Here is a 21,035-nt window from a genome sequence, read left to right on the forward strand (position 1 = left end):
GTTTTTGCAGGTGTTTTGGAAGCCAGTTATGATATGATCATGGCGTTTTCGTTTTTTTTTTTGTTTTGTTGGTCTAGATTTGTGGAGGATTTGATATCGGTGATGGCTTTGACTGATCGTTGTCACTCTAATTCATGATATTCTTCTAGAGTTTGTTAATTTTCTAAATTGAATCGTTCAATGCTCTTTTAATTAACTCTTCTTGTTGTCTCTGTTAATATTTTAGATTGTGGAGGAAGGAGGATGATTTGATATCGGTTGCTTTGCGCATCGGTTGTCGTTATTTCAGGTTTTGGATGATGCGTGATTGAAGGGAAACGCTTCTTCTCCGTGCTAACGACGTCTTCAGGGGGTTTTGTTCTTCTTCTTCTTCTTCTAAAACTCAGTCTCTGTTTATTTTGTTTTGAACCGATCGAACATTGGATTTTCTAGGGTTTGGTTTCTAAATTGCATAGGTTTGCTTTATATATGTTCATGCTATTTACATGTTGTTATGTTGTTCCAAGTTTTGGATGATGAGAGTGATGGCTTTGATGGACACGCTTCGTCTCTGTGCTACTTCTTCAAAGGGTTTAGTTCTTCCTCTTCACACACGTCTTTTACTTCTTCTTTTTGTTCATGTTCCTTACGTTTTTTGCAGGTATTTTGGAAGCCAGTTATGATATGACCATGACTTTCTCGCAGGTTCATTGATCTAAATCCATCTCTATTTGATTCTGTATTGTCTCTTTGGTTCGGTTGTCCTTTTTCTAATTACATGTTATTAACTTTTCGTTTTTTGTTTTGTTGGTTTAGGTTTGTGGAGGCTTTGATCGGTGATGGCTTTGACTGATCCTTGTCACTCTAATTCATGATATTCTTCCAGGGTTTGCTCTTCTTAACTCGGTTGGTGATGGTTTTGATGGATCGTTTTTGCTTTCTCTGCGCTACATCTTCAAGTAGTCTTTTTCATCTTTTTATTATCTTCTTTGTTACAACCATAACTACACCTTTGTTCTGTTTTATGTCTCAGTTTATCTTGAACTTGAAGGATGCCTTTGATCTGTCGTCGTCGTCGGATCCTGTTACCTCTTTGACGGTCTCCTTTTTCCCTTTTTGTTTGATTTTAGAGTTTTTTTTTTTAGATCAGCTAATGTCTCTCTTTGATGCAGATCACGAGGAACCATGATTCCTAACCCGAGAACCAACATTCAGATAAGAGATCGATGATCCACAGATTCTTTCCTACACGGTTTAATTGTTCTTAAACTTTGTCCTTTTTAACTATTTTTTGGTATTCAATATGTGTTTTTAACGAGAATGTATTTCTCTTTGATGCAGATCGTGAAGGCACTGGGAGGACTGATATGGTAAATTTAAGCCTCTTTAAGGTTTCTTCTGTGCTACATCTTTTAATTACCATCCGTCTTCTTTACAACCACAAGCTAACTCCACCACTGTTCACTTATGTCTCAGTTTGTCTTGAAGGAGGATGCCTTTGATCTGTCGTTGCTCCCTGTTGCCTCTTTGACAGTCTCCTCTTTCCCTTTGTTATATTCTTTCTGTTCACGCAGCTCAGCTAATGTTTTTCTTTGCTTGTGTTAGATCGCGGAAGTTAAGGACCATTTTGGAGGGAAGGATGGTTTGAGAGTATATAACTTCGAGTTTCTGGTTACTTCACATCTATACTAATGGCTATCGTTGGCGAGGTATATATGTTTATCTATACTATTGTTTTTCTAGGGTTTGGTTTTTTAAACATTGCCATCGGTTGCTTGCGTTATATATGTTCATGTGACTTTCATTGTCGATGTGTACTTATTTCAGGTTTTGGATTTAGGAGGATGCTTTTATGGGATCATCAGTGATTGGCTTTGATGGAAACGCTTCTTCTCCGTGACGTCTTCAGCGGTTTTGTTCTCTTACTAAAAAGTCTTAACACTGTTTAAGAATTTTGGGAATTGGGCTCTGAGGTGTTAATTGGCCCACCATAATTCTTTATTTCTTCTTTTAGGGTCCATTAGTTGATGAGACGTTGTCGTTTTGCAGCATCGTCTCCTTCCATTTCCTAGTCTGTAAACAAAACGGAACGGAGGACTCAGGAGTGACGACTGAGGAGTGAGGAGTGAGGAGTGAGGAGTGAGGACTGATCTGAGCTTTCGGTATTGATAAGAGGTACCTCTCCTTTGGTACTTCTTCGCTTTAATTATAGTTTTGGTTCTGTGAAACAGGTGGGCGTTGATTAATTTATTTGACTCTCTCTCTCTCTCTCTCTCTCTCTCTCTCTCTCTCTCGTTGATGATTCAGAAATCAGAACACAATCGTCGCCAACGTGCTTGCTTAAGGTAACAACATAAACTGGTTCTACTGATTTCATCGATGAGTTTTTCTTTTCTATTTTATTTTTGGGTTACAGTTACAATTTAAAGGGTTAATTATTTTGTGAATCAGGTCAAGGAGATCATCACTGAAGGAGGTAGAGAGAGCATGTACAACTAATTCCATACATGACACCATTCTATGAGCCAACGTCCAAGAACACCTCCAGGTTTTGTTTCATATTATCCTTCACTTATGTATGATTTTGTGTTATTTTATGTTCCTTGTGTTGCTTTGAAATTTGTTAATGATCAGTGTTTCTCTTCTTATTAAATTTTGAAAACATTTTGCTTAATTAACTGGGAGTTTTACTGTTGCAGGGACCTGAGATGAAGTGGAATTGATAATGATGCTGGTTGTTCCTGTTCTCGTAGTGTCACCACATTCTTGTAGGTATCTTTTACTATGTGAATTCATTATCTTCATACAGTTGGTACCTATATGTGTGTGTTTTGATTGCATATCCACAGGCTGACATCATTGTTCGTGGTTCTGCTGGTTTGCCTTGAAGGTCTTAGACCAAGTCTTCCCAAAGGTACACTCTCTTCTTATTGACATTAGTGTAGTCATTCCATCACTGATCGATTGGTGATGGTTCCTCATGATCTTTTTTGTCTTTTCTTGGCTACATCTTCAGTTAGTATTATTCTTCCTCTTAACCGATTTTTGTTTTGTTCTTTCTATATAAGTGAAAAACAGCTCTCTCTCTCTTTGTTTGCAGATCATGAGGAACCAGGATTACTGTGTGGGAGGTTCGAAGAGAAAGAAAAATCATTGTGGGAGTGCGTTTGATTTCTGAGTTTAACTTTCAGGTTACCTCACATCTATGCACCTTTTGGCTAATAGCATATCAGTTGTTTTATTTAATATTGGCTAGTGTTGGTCCTTTGTTTCTTGTGTTTCCCAGATGATGTTCTTGCTGTGTACACACATTCAGATGAGAGATCGATGATCCACAGATTCTTTCCTACACGTTTTTGTTCTTAGACTTTGTCTTTTGTAACTGGTTTTTGTATTCAATGTCTTTTTAACGAAAACATCTCTTCTCTGTTGCAGATCATGGAGGCACCAGGGGGGACTGATATGACAAATCTTTCTTCTGGTCTGTTATATTTTTATGTTTCTTGGTGCTACATCTTTTTATAACCATTGTCGTCATTACAACCACAAGTTGACCGTTGTTCTGTTATGTCTCACTTTATCTGTCGTTGCTCCATGTTACCTCTTTCACGGTCTCTTCTTTCCCTTTTGTTATATTATACTGTTCACATACAAGCTAATGTTTTTCTTTGCTTGCGTTAGATCGTGGAGGTTCAAGGCCTTCTTGGTGGGAAGGATGGTTGGCTCATAACTTCGAGTTTCTGGTTACTTCACATATATCTTGCTTGTTTTTTTAATTAACTAATGGCTATTGTTTCTTGACCTTTGTGTTTGTTTTTCAGAAATCACTTCACTTTGCAGATGTAAGATATGTCTTGCAAACGAGTTTGTTCTTCTATCGTATCTTCCCATGCAAAAGGCTCGACAAATTCAGGTATTCATTCCGTTTTCCCTCCCAAATCTGTTGCAATCAATTTGTTTTAATACTACTTATTTCGGGTTCCTGAGATTTGGACTGTGCCATTGGGGAGTCTTCAACATTATTTTGCTATGTAATTGAAAATTTCAGTTAACAGTAATGTCGCTGATCTTCCCTATCTTCCTAGTGAAGTTGGCATGTATGTTTTACTTTTAAGCCCAAGACCCTTTATTTTTGTGGAGGAGGATGCTTTGATCGGCTGGTGATGCTTTTGATGGATCGTTTTTGTCTTCTCTGCGCTACATCTTCAGGTAGTCTTCTTCCTCTTAACTGATTTTTTCTAGGGTTTGGTTTCTAAATTGCATAGGTAGCTTTATATTTGTCCATGTTATTTACTTGTTGTTATGTTGTTTCAGGTTTTGGATGATGCTTTTATCGATGAGAGTGATGGCTTTGATGGACACGCTTCTTCTCTGTGCTACTTCTTCAAAGGGTTTTGTTCTTCCTCTGAACACGTCTTTTACTTCTTTTTTTGTTTTGTTTGATCCTTACGTTTCTTTCTTCGTTTTGCAGGTCTTTTTGAAGCAAACCATGATCCAATCATCACGTTTCTGATCCATGTTATTGTCTTCAAGCGTCATGGGTTCCTTGCTCTAAACTCATCTCTATTTGCTTCTTTATTGTCACTTTGGTTCGGTGGTTTTGTCTTATCTTCTAGTTACATAATGTCGTTTTTGTTTTGTTGGTTTAGATTTGTGGAGGATGATCCTGCTATTGATCGGTGATGGCTTTGACTGATCGTTGTCACTCTCTTACTCATGTTGCTCTTCTAGAGTTTGGTTTCTAAATTGATCATTCAAGGCTTTTTTATTATGTTCATGCGATTTTTAACTCTACTTGGCTCTGTTAATTTTAGATTGTGGAGGAGGATGCTTTGATGGTTTGTATTTGTCCTCTCTATGCTACATCTTCAGGTAGTCTTCTTCCACNTTTTTTTTTTTTTTTTTGTTTGTTCCTTACGTTTCTTTCTTCGGTTTGCAGGTCTTTTGGAAGCAAACCGTGATCCAATCATCACGTTTCTAATCCATGTTATTGTCTTCAACCGCTCTCATGGGTTCCTTGCTCTAAACTTATCTCTATTTGCTTCTTTATTGTCACTTTGGTTCGGTGGATTTGTCTTATCTTCTAGTTACATAATGTCGTTTTTGTTTTGCTGGTTTAGATTTGTGGAGGATGATCCTGCGATTGATCAGTGATGGCTTTGTCTGATCGTTGTCACTCTCTTACTGATGTTGCTCTTCTAGAGTTTGGTTTCTAAATTGATCATTCAAGGCTTTTTTATTGTGGAGGAGGATGCTTTGAACGGTTGGCGACAGTTTTGATGGCTTGTATTTGTCCACTCTCGCTACATCTTCAGGTAGTCTTCTTCCACTTAACCGATTCTTTCTGTTTCTTTCTATATAAAGTGAAAAAAACATCTCTGTCTCTCTTTGATGCAGATCATGAGGATTTGGATTACTGTGTGGGAGGTTCAAAGTGAAAAAACAAACATTGTGGGAGCGTTTGATTTCTGAGTTTAACTTTCAGGTTGCCTCGCATCTATACACCTTTTTGCCTCTCAGTTGTTTTATTCAATATTGGCTATATTTTTACTGTTCACAGTGTGATAAGCTAATGTTTTTCTTTGCTTGTGTTAGGTCGTGGAATGTCGAGAATGTGAAGGAGGTACGTAGTTCCATTTTGTTAACTTTCCATCTACAGTATTCTCTGTTACCTCGTTGGTGGTTTTTCTCTGCAGGTATGGTCATTTTTTCTTCCCCTTTTCTCTTTTTCTCTTTCTGATTTCATGATTTGCATTTTTCTACCTTTTAAATGCTAATCACTTCTGTTTGGGATGGTGCTTCTCTTTCTATGTGAATTTGAATGATGCAAGTAGATGTTCTGTTTAGACTTGTTTGCCTAGTTTCCTTTCAAGTCTACAAGTTGTCTCAACAGGGCTGACTGAACTTGGGGATTCCATCTTTTTCGGTTTATTTGTCTTGACGCCTTTGTGTGTCTGTCATTTCTTCTGATTGTTATATGATTACTGTGTATTTTTAAGCTTTAATTTCCTCATTAGTTGCTGATTTCAATTGGTATGTTTCATTTTTTTTGGTTATTAATTGTCTTGTGTGTGTCTTCCAGCTTGATTTCTTTCATCCATCACTTGAATCTAATCTTTTGCAGTCTACTAGCAGTCAGATGAAAGATGACCATACGTTCTTTTGTTATATGGGTTTGTACTTGTTTTTTTTACCTTTATAAGATAAATGTCTACTAACGTAGTTTTTTTGTATTGAATATCTTGGAGTCTTTTACGACTTTTCTAGTCTGAGCTCATCTAGTGCAGACAGCTAGACATGTTGATTCATGAGTCATGACTCATGACCGTTGTTAACAACCGGTGAGGTGGCTTTTATGTTGTGGTGTGTGTAGATTACTTGTTGCGCCTTGCAGTCATAAAACGGCCAGTCTGCCACAATGAACTTTCACTTTTCTAAATTGCTTGGGTGGTCTTTTCTTATTTACTTGTCTGTTTTCTTGTTGATTAAGATTGTGGAAGATGCTATAAATATTGATCGGTGATAGCTTTGATTGATTGAGATTGTGTCACACGTTTTCTCCTTTGCCGGTGTCCTTTCTCCCAAATTCAGTTCCTAAGTAGATTGTTTTTTTCTGTACGTTGATACAGATCGTGGACGCAATGGGATTTCTATGTTGAGTATCTTGAGTTGAATGTATCTTCTCGCCTATTATCTTTTGGTTTCTTCTGATTTCTCTGTGCTGCATCTTTTTTTTGGTTATTCCCCCAAATAGCACAACTGCCTGTTATATCAACACTTACCTCTGTTATATTCCGTCTCAGTTGATCTTTGATCTCTCGGCATTTCATGTTACCTCTTTGCCGGTTTCTTATTTCTCTCTGTTTCCTTATCAGGTTTTGGATGATGCGTGATTGAAGGGAAACGCTTCTTCTCCGTGCTAACGACGTCTTCAGGGGTTTTGTTCTTCTTCTTCTAAAACTCAGTCTCTGTTTGTTTTTTATGAACAGATCATTGGATTTTCTAGGTTTGGTTTCTAAATTAATATTGCATGCTATTTACATGTTGATGTTGTTATGTTGTTTCAGGTTTTGGATGATGAGAGTGATCATGGTTTTGATGGACACGCTTCTTCTCTGTGCTACTTCTTCAAAGGGTTTTCTTCTTCCTCTTCACAAACGTCTTTAATTTACTTCTTCTTTAATTTTGTTCATGTTCCGTACCTTTTTTTTCTTCGTTTTTTGCAGGTGTTTTGGAAGCCAGTTATGATATGATCATGGCGTTCTCGCAGGTTTCTTGATCTAAACCCATCTCTATTTGATTCTGTAGTGTCTCTTTGGTTCGGTGGTTTTTTTCTAATTACATGTCATTAACTTTTCGTTTTTTTGTTTTGTTGGTTTAGATTTGTGGAGGCTTTGATCGGTGATAGCTTTGTTCGTTGTCACTCTAATTCATGTTATTCTTCTAGGGTTTTGTTTGTGAATTGAATCGTTCAATGTTTTATTTATTATGTTCATGCACTCTTCTTGGCTCTGTTAATTTCAGATAGATTGTGGAGGAAGGAAGTTACTTTGATCGGTTGGTGATGGTTTTGATGGATCGTTTTTGTCTTCTCTGCGATGTCTTTAGGTAGTCTTCTTCCTCTTAACCGATTTTTTTTAATAACTTTTCTATACAAACTATAAAGTGAAAAAAACATCTCTTTTCTCTTTGTTGCGGATCATGAGGCACCAGGTGGGAGGTTCGAAGAGAAAAAAAAAACATTATGGGGAGTGCGTATGATTTTAACTTTCAGGTTACCTCACATCTATAACACGTTTTTGCCTATCAGTTGTTTTTATTTAATATTTACTCTTGTTTGGTCCTCTGTTTCTTGTGTTCCCCAGATGATGTTATTGCTGTGTACACACATTTAGATGAGAGATGGATTCACAAATTCTTTCATACATGTGTTTGTTCCTCCTAAACTTTGTCCCTTTTTTTAATTATTGTTTAATGTCTTTTTAATGAACATATCTCTCTCTTTGATGCAGATCATGGAGGCACAGCGGGACTAATATGATAAACTTCGTACCTTTATGTGTGTGTTTTGATTTCATATCCACAGGCTGACATCAGTGCTCGTGGTTATGCTGGTTGGAACTTTACGTTTGCCTTGAAGGTCTTCCCAAAGGTACACTCTGATTTGATAAATCTTCACTATAACAACCATAACTTAATCTTTGTTTTGTTATGTCTCAGTTTATTTTGAACATGAATGATGCCTTTGTCTGCCGTCGTCGTCGTCGGTTCCTGTTGCCTCTTTGACGGCACCCTCTTTCCCTTTTATCTTATTTTAGTGTTGTTTTTAGATCAGCTAATGTCTCTCTTTGATGCAGATAACGAGGATCCAGGATTCCTAAATAGAGAACCAGCATTCAGATGAGAGATCGATGATCCACAGATTCTTTTAATTATTCTTAAACTTTGTCCTTTTTAACTATTTTTTGGTATTCAATATGTGTTTTTAACGAGAATGTATTTCTCTTTGATGCAGATCGTGAAGGCACTGGGAGGACTGATATGGTAAATCTAAGCCTCTGGTCTGTCATCTCTTTAAGGTTTCTTCTGTGCTACATCTTTTAATTATCATCCATCTTCTTTACAACCACAAGCTAACCTTTGTTCTGTTATGTCTCAGTTTATGTTGAAGGAGGATGCCTTTGATCTATCGTTGCTCCCCCCTGTTGGCTCTTTGACAGTCTCCTCTTTCCCTTTGTTATATACTTACTGTTCACAAAGCTCAGCTAATGTTTTTCTTTGCTTGTGTTAGATCGTGGTTTGAGAGTATATAACTTCGAGTTTTCTGGTTACTTCACATTTATACTAATGGGTAATGGATATTGTTGGTGAGGTATATATGTTCATCTTTACTAATGTTTTTCTAGGGGTTTGGTTTTTTTAAATATTGCATAGGTTGCTTGCTTTATAAATATGTTCATGTGATTTTTCATTGTTGTTTTGTACTTATTTCAGGTTTTGGATTTAGGAGGATGCTATTATGGGATCATCAGTGATTGACTTTGATGGAAACGCTTCTTCTCCGTGATGTCTTCAGCGGTTTTGTTCTTTACTCATAAGTGTTTACACAGGGCTCTGTTTAAAAATTCTGGGAATTGGGCTCTGGGGTTAATTTGGCCCACCATAATTCTTTATTTCTTCTTTTAGGGTCCATTAGTTGATGAGACGTTGTCGTTTTGGAGTATCGTCTCATTCCATTCCATCCCCTTGTCTGAAAACAAAACGGAGCGGAGGACTTGAGGAGTGAAGACTGATCTGAGCTTTCGATATTGATAAGAGGTTTGTTCTCAGACCTCTATTTTATGGCCAAAATCTTATTCTCATCCCATTGACTATCATCTGATGATTTTGTCCTTTCTCTCTCTCTTTCAGGTTCCGAGCCCAACACTGTAGTCAAGTAATGTCCAAGGAGATGGTCCTTGTTAGCCTTCTTCAATCGGGCTCTTACTTAAGCTCCTCTCTAAACCAGAGGTTTGCTTTTTTATTCATCTTCGCATATAATTTGGTCTCTTTCCTCTCTTCACCATCGTTGTTGTTGCTTGTTGGTTTGGTCTAACTTCCTTTTTTATCTGGTGTTTCAGGATATCCTGTTCTTGGTGTGGGGTTTTACGGCATCTTTGGCCAGAGCGTCGGGATCACAGGTTATGCTTTTTAATGGTTGTTACTTTGACGTTTGTTTGAGCTTAATCCAGGTTATGCAACTGAATTCTATATTCTTTCTTCTTGATGAATTCAGATATGGTGCAAGTAAGGATGGGAGGACCTTGTTGTTTCCATGGCGTATTTCTCTTTAACTACTCTCATCTTATTACTTATTTGACTGATTCTAGATGGTTTTTTTCTAAAAAAATTCATGTGTTGATTGATGATTGTCTCACTAATTGTAGGGAAAGGAGTGTCACAAACATGGCTGCTAGCTAGCTCTACCAAGACCATGAGCAACGTCCAAGAAGAACCACTCCAGGTTTTGTTTCAATCATGGTTAAGTTCAACTGCTTTTTTTTAGCCATTCTTATATGTTATTTCAGGATAAAAGATCCGTGTTAGAACCAAGTAGCTACAACAAACAAAGCAAGCTCAGGAAATAACAATTTACTCCTACCTACCAAAGCACAGAGGTCAACAACAAGGCCATGTTCTCTATCTTTCTTTGTGAGAGTGTTAAGTGAGATCATGAGAGGCTATTCTAATTCTTTTTTATCTTCTTCTTGTTCATTCAACAATAATCTTCGGGATGCGGACGTCTGAGCAGATTAGCTAGTATGCTGACTTATCTCCGGGATGCGGACGTCTGAGCAGATTAAAACTGATTCTATTGGATTGATGGTGTTTGACCAAGTACAGGTTTACAGACTGTGGCGAGTTTTGTCAAGAACCACCCGTGGCCTAACGTTGATGCTTTTAGCGAAGTGCTGCGAAACTATTATCGTCTAACCGAAAGAAAGGTACAAAACTGTATCGTTATCACTTAAGCATGACTAACCACATGCCTTGTTTTGCTGAATCTTGGTTATAATTAATAGAGTGACCTTTTCTTTCAGATTTAGATACTACTACACTGTGCTTTTTGGCTGTCTCAAGGAATCTCGTCATCTGCTCACAGGTACATCTACACAGACATACTTTCGCGCTATTGACAATTCTCTTTGAATAAACCCACACTCATCTTTGTGATGCTGTTTTCTCTTTCTCTTTTCAGCTGATATGGGACCGGGCTCTTGGACTGCCACTAGAGCGGCCAAAGAGTGTAAACATGTCCTCCCAAAGGTGAATCTTTGCAACTTCGTGGGGCTCTTAAAGCTCCTCTACATCTCTCCGAGTGAGTTGTTTCAGCTCTTGAAAATAATTGTCCTTGGTTCCAGCCCAACAAATTTGAGAGATAAGAGACGGAGAGAGATCGTTCTAATGGCAACAAGAGAGCAACATGATGATGGTTCGAATCTACTACTCAACAGAATCCATGATTTTTGAGTCGAATTTTCTTTTTAAATTTGTTCTAGTTTCTTTATTTTTGATCGAGACTGAAATTTTGGGTTTAATATGTTTCTCGTATGGGTTTCTGGAGCTTCGAACCTCCAATCCATGGGTTCCTTATCCCAGATAGAGTATCTATCTATGGTCCAATATTACTCGGCCAGGGTTTGTTCTCATACCTTTATTTTATGGCCAGATCCTCTTCTCTTCTCCATTGGCTATCACCTGATGATTTGTTTGCTATTCTCTCTCATAGGTTCCGAGCCAACACTGCAGTCAAGCAATGGCCAAGGAGATGGCCTTGTTAGCCTTTTTCAATCGGGCTCTACTTAAGCTCCTCTCTAAACCAGAGGTTTGTTTTTTTAGACATCTTCGCATATAATTTGGTCTCTTTCCTCCTCACTTCACCACCATCGATTGGTCTAACTTCCTTTTTTATTTGGTGTTTCAGGATATACATGCTCTTTGGCAACTTCTCGTCCAAAGCGTGGGAATCACAGTTTATGCAACTTTTGCTTTTTAATGGTTTTTATTTTAATTGTTAAGTTGTCTCTTCCTACTTTGACGTTTGATTGAGCTTAATTCAGGTTATGCAACTTAATATCATATTTTTTTCTTCTTGATTGATTCATGTATGGTGCAAGTGAGGATGGGAGGACCTTGTTGTTTCCATGGCGTATTTCTCTTTAACTACTCTCATCTTTTTACTTATTTGACTGATTCTATATGGTTTTTTTTTTTTAATTTCACGTGTTGATTAATTGTCTCACTAATTGCAGGGAAACGAGTGTCACAAACATAGCTGTTAGCTCTACTGATCAATGAATGAGACCATGAGTAACGTCCAAGAAGAAGAAGAAGAAGAAGAACCCCTGAGGGTTTTGTTTCAAATCATCCATCACTAGTGTTTAAGTTCAACTACTTCTTTTAACCATTCTTGTTATTGCAGGATAAAGTGCCGTGTTGGAACCAGTAGCTAAAACGCAAAGCAAGCCTCAGGAAATAACAAGTTACTCCTACTGAAGCAAGCACAGAGGTAAACAAACTTCTGCTTTTCTTAGCCTTAGGGTTGATGATGACCCAAACAATAACGACATCAATAGTATAATCATCCTCACTCTTCTTCACCATCATGCAAGTACAGTTTCCTGTTAGACAATTTGATAAACGAATGATCACCTTCTCTTCTTTTTTCTTGTCTTGTCTTCTAACTCTTGAGTATCGTTGATGAATTAGCTGGATACTGTGCCAAGTGAGTATCGGAGGAGGACAGACGTTATTTGTTTCTATGACGTTTCTTCATCTTCTTCAACTCTTATCTGATTTGATCGAGCAAGTAAAGGTATAACAATTCTATTAGAATTTTAAATTAGCATCTGATGGTTCTTCTTCTTGTTCTCTTTTTGCAGATCGTGGAGAAACTGATTAAAACTGATTCTATTGGAGTGATGGTGTTAGACCAAGTACAGGTGTACAGACCATGGCGAGTTTCGTCAAGAATTTGTTCTAGTTTTTTTTTATTTTTTATCGAGACTGAGAGTTTGGTTTTAATGTGTTTCTGTAGGTATTGAGAATTTAGGGTTCTTGGAGCTTCGAACCTCCAAGCCATGGGTTCTTTATCCCAGATAGAGAAGCTATCTATGGTCCAATATTACTCGGTCAGAGTTTGTTCTCAGACTTCTATTTTATGGCCAGATCCTCTTCTCTTCTCCATTGGCTATCACCTAATGATTTTGTTTGCTCTCTCTCTCTCATAGGTTCCGATCCAACACTGCAGTCAAGCAATGGCCAAGGAGATGGCCTTGTTAGCCTTCAATCGGGCTCTTAACCAGAGGTTTGCTTTTTACATCTTCGCAAATAATTTGGTCTCATTCCTCACTTCACCACCATTGCTGTTGTTTCTTGTTCGATTGGTCTGACATATTTTTTCATCGATTGGTTCTACTGATTTTACTGATGAATTTGCTTCTTTTTTTTCCTTAAGTTGTTGTTGTTGTTGGTTTTATTTTGTTTTATTTTTGGTTACAATTACAATTTAAAGGTTTAATTATTTTGTGAATCAGGTCAAGGAGATCACTGAAGGAGGTAGAGAGCATGAACAACTAATTCCATAAATGATACCATTCTATGAGCCAACGTCCAAGAAGCAGGAGAAGAACACCTCCAGGTTTTGTTTCATATCATCCTTCACTTATGTATGATTTTGTGTTATTATTTGTTCCTTGTGTTGCTTTGAAATTTGTTAACGATTAGTGTTTCTCTTCATATTAAATTTTGAAAACAATTTGCTTAACTGGGAATTTTATTGATGTAGGGACCTGAGACGAAGTGAAATTGATAATGATGTTCTTATTCTCGTAGTCTCACCACATTGCTATAGGTATGTCTGATTTAGCCTTATTTTATGATGTCAAACTATTTTTCTATGTGAATTCATTATCTTCATAAAGTTGGTACCTTTTATGTGTGTTTTGATTGCATATCCACAGGCTGACATCCTTGTTCGTGGTTATGCTGGTTTGCCTTGAAGGTCTTAGACCAAGTCTTCCCAAAGGTACACTCTCTTCTTATTGACATTGTTGTAGTCATTCCATCACTGATCGATTGGTGATGGTTTTATTTGATGGATCTTTTTTGTCTTTTCTTGGCTACATCTTCAGGTAGTATTATTCTTCCTTTTAACCGATTTTTGTTTTGTTCTTTCTATATAAGTGAAAAACAGCTCTCTCTCTTTGTTGCAGATCATGAGGAACCAGGATTACTGTGTGGGAGGTTCAAAGAGAAAGAAAAATCATTGTGGGAGTGCNCAAAGTTCGTACCTTTGTGTGTGTGTTTTGATTGCATATCCACAGGCTGACATCCTTGTTCGTGGTTATGTTGGTTTGCCTTGAAGGTCTTAGACCATCCCAAAGGTACACTCTCTTCTTATTGACATTGTTGTAGTCATTCCATCACTGATCGATTGGTGATGGTTTTAGTTGATGGATCTTTTTTTGTCTTTTCTTGGCTACATCTTCAGGTAGTATTATTCTTCCTCTAAACCGATTTTTGTTTTGTTCATTCTATATAAGTGAAAAAACAGCTCTCTCTCTTTGTTGCAGATCATGAGGAACCAAGATTACTGTGTGGGAGGTTCAAAGAGAAAGAAAAATCATTGTGGGAGTGCGTTTGATTTCTGAGTTTAACTTTCAGGTTACCTCACATCTATGCACCTTTTGTTTTATAGCATATCAGTTGTTTTATTTAATATTGGCTAGTGTTGGTCCTTTTTTTCTTGTGTTTCCCAGAAGATGTTCTTGCTGTGTACACACATTCAGATGAGAGATCGATGATCCACAGATTCTTTCCTACACGTTTTTGTTCTTAGACTTTGTCCTTTGTAACTGGTTTTTGTTCAATGTCTTTTTAACGAGAACATCTCTTCTCTGTTGCAGATCATATGGAGGCGCCAGGGGGGACTGATATGACAAATCTTTCTTCTGGTCTGTTATATTTTTATGTTTCTTGGTGCTACATCTTTTTATAACCATTGTCGTCATTACAACCACAAGTTGACCGTTGCTCTGTTATGTCTCACTTTATCTGTAGTTGCTCCATGTTACCTCTTTCACGGTCTCTTCTTTCCCTTTGTTATACTTTACTGTTCACATATATAAGGTAATGTTTTTCTTTGCTTGTGTTAGATCGTGGAGGTTCAAGGCCTTATTGGAGGGAAGGATGGTTTGCGTATAACTTCGAGTTTTTGGTTACTTCACATATATCTTGCTTGTTTTTTAATTAACTAATGGCTATTGTTTCTTGACCTTTGTGTTTGTTTTCCAGATATCACTTCACTTCGCAGATGTAAGATTTGTCTTGCAAACGAGTTTGTTCTTCAGGTATTCATTCCGTTTTCCCTCCCAAATCTGTTGCAATCAGTTTGTTTTAATATTACTCCATGATTTATTCCTGGTTCCTGAGATTTGGACTGTGCCATTGGGGAGTCTTCAACATTACTTTGCTATGTTATTGAAAATTTTCAGTTAACAGTTATGTCGCTGATCTTCCTAGAGTTGCATGTATGTTTTACTTTTAAGCCCTAGACCCTACATTTTAGTGGAGGAGGATGCTTTGATCAGCTGGTGATGGTTTTGATGGATAGTTTTTGTCTTTAGTGCGCTACATCTTCAGGTAGTCTTCTTCCTCTTAACTGATTTTTTCTAGGGTTTGGTTTCTAAATTGCATAGGTAGCTTTATATTTGTCCATGTTATTTACTTGTTGTTATGTTGTTTCAGGTTTTGGATGATGCTTTTATCGATGAGAGTGATGGCTTTGATGGACACGCTTCTTCTCTGTGCTACTTCTTCACAGGGTTTTGTTCTTCCTCTTAACACGTCTTTTACTTCTTTTTTTGTTTTGTTTGTTCCTTACGTTTCTTTCTTCATTTTGCAGGTCTTTTGGAAGCATACCATGATCCAATCATCACGTCTTTAATCCATGATATTGTCTTCAAGCGTTCTCATGGGTTCCTTGCTCTAAACTCATCTCTATTTGCTTCTTTATTGTCACTTTGGTTCGGTGGTTTTGTCTTATCTTCTAGTTACATAATGTTGTTTTTGTTTTGCTGGTTTAGATTTGTGGAGGATGATCCTGCGATTGATCGGTGATGGCTTTGTCTGATCGTTGTCACTCTCTTACTCATGTTGCTCATCTAGAGTTTGGTTTCTAAATTGATCATTCAAGGCTTTTTTATTGTGGAGGAGGATGCTTTGACCGGTTGGCGACAGTTTTGATGGCTTGTATTTGTCCACTCTCGCTACATCTTCAGGTAGTCTTCTTCCACTTAACCGATTGTTTCTGTTTCTTTCTATATAAAGTGAAAAAAACATCTCTGTCTCTCTTTGATGCAGATCATGAGGATTTGGATTACTGTGTGGGAGGTTCAAAGTGAAAAAACAAACATTGTGGGAGCGTCTGATTTCTGAGTTTAACTTTCAGGTTGCCTCGCATCTTTACACCTTTTTGCCTATCAGTTGTTTTATTCAATATTGGCTATATTTTTACTGTTCACAGTGTGATAAGCTAATGTTTTTCTTTGCTTGTGTTAGGTCGTGGAATGTCGAGAATGTGAAGGAGGTACGTAGTTCCATTTTGTTAACTTTCCATCTACAGTATTCTCTGTTACCTCGTTGGTGGTTTTTCTCTGGAGGTATGGTCATTTTTTCTTCCCCTTTTCTCTTTTTCTCTTTCTGATTTCATGATTTGCATTTTTCTACCGTTTAAATGCTAATCACTTCTGTTTGGGATGGTGCTTCTCTTTCTATGTGAATTTGAATGATGCAAGTAGATGTTCTGTTTAGATTTGTTTGCCTAGTTTCCTTTCAAGTCTACAAGTTGTCTCAACAGGGCTGACTGAACTTGGGGATTCCATCTTTTTCGGTTTATTTGTCTTGACGCCTTTGTGTGTCTGTCATTTCTTCTGATTGTTATATGATTACTGTGTATTTTTAAGCTTTAATTTCCTCATTAGTTGCTGATTTCAATTGGTATGTTTCATTTTTTTTGGTTATTAATTGTCTTGTGTGTGTCTTCCAGCTTGATTTCTTTGATCCATCACTTGACTCTAATCTTTTGCAGTCTACTGGCAGTCAGATGAAAGATGACCATAAGTTCTTTTGTTATATGGGTTTGTACTTGTTTTTTTTACCTTTATAAGATAAATGTCTACTAACGTAGTTTTTGGTATATCTTGGAGTCTTTTACGACTTTTCTAGTCTGAGCTCATCTAGTGCAGAAAGCTAGACATGTTGATTCATGAGTCATGACTCATGACAGTTATTAACAACCAGTTAGGTGGCTTTTATGTTGTGGTGTGTGTAGATTACTTGTTGCACCTTGTAGTCATAAAACGGCAAGTCTGCCACAATGAACTTTCACTTTTCTAAATTGCTTGGGTGGTCTTTTCTTATTTACTCGTCTGTTTTCGTGTTGATTAAGATTGTGGAGGATGCTCTAAATATTGATCGGTGATGGCTTTGATTGATTGAGATTGTTACACACGTTTCTCTTTTGCCGGTGTCCTATCTCCAAAATTCAGTTCCTGAGTATATTGTTTTTTTCTGTATGTTGATACATATCGTGGAGGCAATGGGATTTCTATGTTGAGTTGAATGTATCTTCTCGCCTATCATCTTTTGGTTTTTTCTGATTTCTCTGTGCTGCATCTTTTTTTGTTTTTTTTCCCCGAATAACACAACTGCCTGTTATATCAACAATTACCTCTGTTTTATTCGGTCTCAGTGATCTTTGATCTCTCGGCATTCCATGTTACCTCTTTGCCAGTGTCTTATTTCTCTCTGTTTCCTTATTAGGGTCTATCTGTAATTTTCTTCTGATTGTTATATGTTTATAGGGTATTTTTAAGATTTGATTTCCTCATTGGTTTCAGCAAGGAATGATCTCAATTGGTATGTTTCATTTTTGTTATTATTTCTCTTCTGTGTGTCTTCCAGCTGGATTTTTGTATGTCTACTAACGTGGTTTTTGTATTAAATATATTGGAGTCTTTTAGGATTGTTCTAGTATGAGCTCATCTTATGCAAAAAGCTAGACATATTCTTGTTACACAGGTTAACAGTAAGATTTGGACAGTGCCATTGGGAAGTCTTCAACATTATTTTGTCATGTTATATGCTTATGATTGTGTTTATTTTTTTTTTAATGTGAAGTGTTTAATCCTACTCTCATATGCTTTTGATGGTGGTTTAGATGCTAATCACTTCTGTTTGGGATGGTGTTTTCTCTTTCTTTGTGAATTCATTATCTTCGTACATGAATTTATATTATGCAAGTAGAACTTCTATTTGGACTTGTTTGCCTAGATTCCTTTCAAGTCTACAAGTTGTCTCAACAGGGATGAACTTGGGGTTCCATCTTTGGTTGTTCAGGTGTAATGAGCGTCTTTTTCCTGGGTTAGATTCTTGGTATTTAAGAGAAGTAAGCTGTGAGTTCCTCACTGGTTGCCTCTAGGATTGATCTCAACTGGTATGTTTCATTTTTGTTAATTGTTTTCTCCTTTGTATGTCTAATTGTATTTTCCCATGATTTCTTCATCAATCAGTTTACTATGATTAATTTGCAGTCTACTCGCAATGAGATGAAAGATGATCATTACATCCTTTTAAAATGGGTTTGTACTTATTTTATGTCTTTTTCATGATGGATGTGTTTACTTAAGTAGAGTTTTTGCATTGAACATCTTCAAGTTTTTCAGGTTTTCATTCCTTCTTAGATCTTCTGCTATCTGTTGATTTATATATATTGCCTGCATTTTGAAGTGTAATGTTCCTCATCTACCTCGTTCAATTCGCATTTCTGCTTATGCCTGATTCTTTTGTTAAGTCTTTTTCATAGATATTTCAGGTTACTACTTGGTTTCTTCCTTGTTTAACCTTTTGGTGAGCTACATCTATTCCTAGTTTTTTTTTTTAATCTCAATTTTACATGCTTGTGTTGGTAGCTAATCTATTTATGAATTGCTTCCCATCATAATAGGTATGTTGAGTATGTGAAGGAGCCAGACTCCCTTTTTGATTTTTTGGCATCGAAGATTGAATTAGTATTTATAGATGTGGTTTTTTTTCTTCACTTCTTCTGTTTTGGTCACCACTATATTTGAGGGATATGTGATCAGCTTTCCTTCCTTGTAGTCGCTGTTTTGGATTCCTGCGTGTAGATCGTTGGGTAACAATAGTCCTGCCTTTCAGAAGTCTAGTAAACTTGTATGTTGAGATATAGACGATACTCGTTTCATATCCCTTGCCTTGTACTTGATATTAAGAGAAGAGAAAGTGTCTTCTGTAGTAGCTGCCCCTATCCGTTTGTGTCTTTCTACAGCTTATGTGTGAGATCCTTGTTTAAAAACAAACAGAGGAGGCAGACAGACTATGAAGAATTTACAAAGAGGTTCCAGAACTTCAATAGGAGGGCTTGCGAGTGGCAATCTGTTGTTATTCTTTGCCTCAGAGTTCATCATTGTAGCATTGTTGATTTTTAATCTCTTCTTAACTGGTAGCAATCAAATGCAGCAGACAATATAACAACCCCAAACTGAACATAATACTCTATTTTTTACAGTTCAAAGGCAGTGTCAAAATTACAAATCATTGATTGACTAAAAATTAACTCCATAATCACTTAGTTTCCTAAAAAATTCAACAAATATTTATAGACTAGATAACAACCTGCACATAGTGCGGTATAAAATAATTATTTAATGTTTTTACTGTAATTTTTATTTACAAAAATCTATTTTATTCTTGGGTAATTGAAATATTTAAAATTCGATTGTGTAGTATATATCTATAAAAAAAATTGGTATAATAATTAAAATTTAACTGGTGAGAGTTATTATAATATCAATTTTATATTATTATATCATATGAACAAAGAGTTCTTAAAATTCATTTTAAAGATTTTATGAAAAAATAATTAAAGTATATAATTAAGTTAGAAAAATAATATAAAAATTTAATTTTGGGTGTTAATTGTATTTTTGGAAAAACACAATGGTAAAAAAAGGTAAATATTTTTAAAAGCTGATGACAAATAAAGGAAAGAGTGTCCTGAACTCTGTAATGCTAACACCTCGGCTTTTTTGCCAAAATGTTCTTCTAGGGAATTTTATGACGAGAGAGAAACTCGTTTGAATAGATTTCCGGTTTAGCTTAACCTTTGGTATATACTATTTGGTTGTTTTGATTAGTAAATTCTCAATTAATCTTCCTTCCATTGAAACTTTTGTTCATGGATCTATCGACTTGGCCTGTTATTTAATTGAAATACTTGGGCCTATATATGGATTCGACCAAGACCGGGTTTGTAAAAGAACTGGCTAATATCAAGACACGTGGACTAACCGTGGAAATTGTGAGACCGCTTATCACTAGTGTTGGTTGGTTCGTTTGGTTGATTCAAGAACCCATGGCTCTGTTTCAAGAAAAGCTGTCACTATCCTCAAGTTATTCGTCGTTTCATTCTCTTCCAAAAATACTCGTTCCCAAGCATCTTAGTAGCAGAGTCACCGTGACAAGGTCCCGTTCGATTTGCAGAGCTTCGTGGCAAGAGGTTTTGTGGTTCAATTTTATCTTCTCACTTGTTATCATCATCCTCAGTTTTTGATTCGAACTCGAGAAAATGAAGAAATGCACAGAGCAGATCCGAGCAGCCAGTAAGGCCAAAGACGACAGGATCAAGGAGCTTGAAGCTATCATCATCGAGAAGGATGGAATCACAGCTCAATCCGAAGTGAAAATTAGCGAACTGAATTCCCAAGTGCTTACTCTCGAAGGAGAGAAATCCGACTACTCCAAGAACGTGATGGGCTGAAAGCTAAACTTGATTCTGAAGTCAGCAGACTTCGCCGGGATTGTCAGGAAAATGTAGAGTGAACGGCGAAAAAGGCACAGATTCGACTAGATAAAGTCAAAGCTTATCTAGTCGAATAGGATACGGTAGTTCGCCTAATGGAGGACATGTTGAACCAAGCTGTTGGAGTTCTAAGACGGTGCAGTACCTGATCGGGAAAGGGGCCGTTATCCCCGACGAGCGAATCGCGGAGATCAACGAGAGAAAGACCAAGACTAAAGAAGCCGTCAATGCAATGGATATCCTCGAACTGGGAGAGAACGACCTCGTCATGTCCCCAGATCAGCTCGGCTTCGAACTTCTCCATCCTGGGACCGCGGCTCCAAACTCCGTGAGGCACCAACATGGATCTAATGCTGCCATTTTACAGGCCGACTTATCCGATGCTTTGGATGTTTAACTTGTTTATTTTATTTTAGTGGTGAACTCATTTGAGTATGGGTTTTGAAAACCCTTGTATAAACATTGCCGACTTGTTCGGCTCATTTTTTCTTTTGGTTTAATCGGTTTAGGGACTTGCCTTTTTACTTATCGGAATTCTTCCTTTTCATGAGAAAGGGAAGTTTACAATTTCAAGGAGGCTGAGCTTTTCCAATTTCATGAAAATGGAAAAGCTACCCCCCCCCCCCCCCCCCCC

At 37.1% G+C, this 21,035-nt stretch overlaps 3 long non-coding RNA genes across 3 annotated transcripts; all 3 read left to right on the forward strand.

Moving 5' to 3' along the window:
- Positions 236–19,187, forward strand: LOC104758427. The gene is made up of 33 exons (XR_002036178.1): positions 236–570; positions 4,919–4,991; positions 5,100–5,294; positions 5,377–5,464; positions 8,495–8,558; positions 8,639–8,851; positions 8,974–9,057; positions 9,166–9,297; positions 9,391–9,489; positions 9,600–9,659; positions 9,755–9,798; positions 9,906–10,463; positions 10,560–10,621; positions 10,718–10,785; positions 10,881–11,157; positions 11,249–11,344; positions 11,444–11,668; positions 11,772–12,461; positions 12,557–12,650; positions 12,750–12,826; positions 13,056–13,159; positions 13,307–13,372; positions 13,482–13,546; positions 14,094–14,184; positions 14,280–14,870; positions 15,069–15,162; positions 15,268–15,344; positions 15,425–15,497; positions 15,606–15,800; positions 15,883–15,970; positions 16,081–18,016; positions 18,114–18,161; positions 18,246–19,187. It is a non-coding gene; the product is annotated as an uncharacterized LOC104758427 (long non-coding RNA).
- Positions 1,012–1,684, forward strand: LOC109130018. Its single transcript, XR_002036180.1, has 4 exons — positions 1,012–1,078; positions 1,152–1,231; positions 1,321–1,349; positions 1,585–1,684. It is a non-coding gene; the product is annotated as an uncharacterized LOC109130018 (long non-coding RNA).
- On the forward strand, positions 2,034–4,332 carry LOC109130017. Its single transcript, XR_002036179.1, has 10 exons — positions 2,034–2,154; positions 2,294–2,324; positions 2,431–2,527; positions 2,679–2,747; positions 2,829–2,893; positions 3,080–3,170; positions 3,266–3,460; positions 3,661–3,722; positions 3,801–4,188; positions 4,294–4,332. It is a non-coding gene; the product is annotated as an uncharacterized LOC109130017 (long non-coding RNA).

Source organism: Camelina sativa, chromosome 17, assembly GCF_000633955.1.
Source record: "Camelina sativa cultivar DH55 chromosome 17, Cs, whole genome shotgun sequence".
Lineage (NCBI taxonomy): Eukaryota > Viridiplantae > Streptophyta > Magnoliopsida > Brassicales > Brassicaceae > Camelina > Camelina sativa.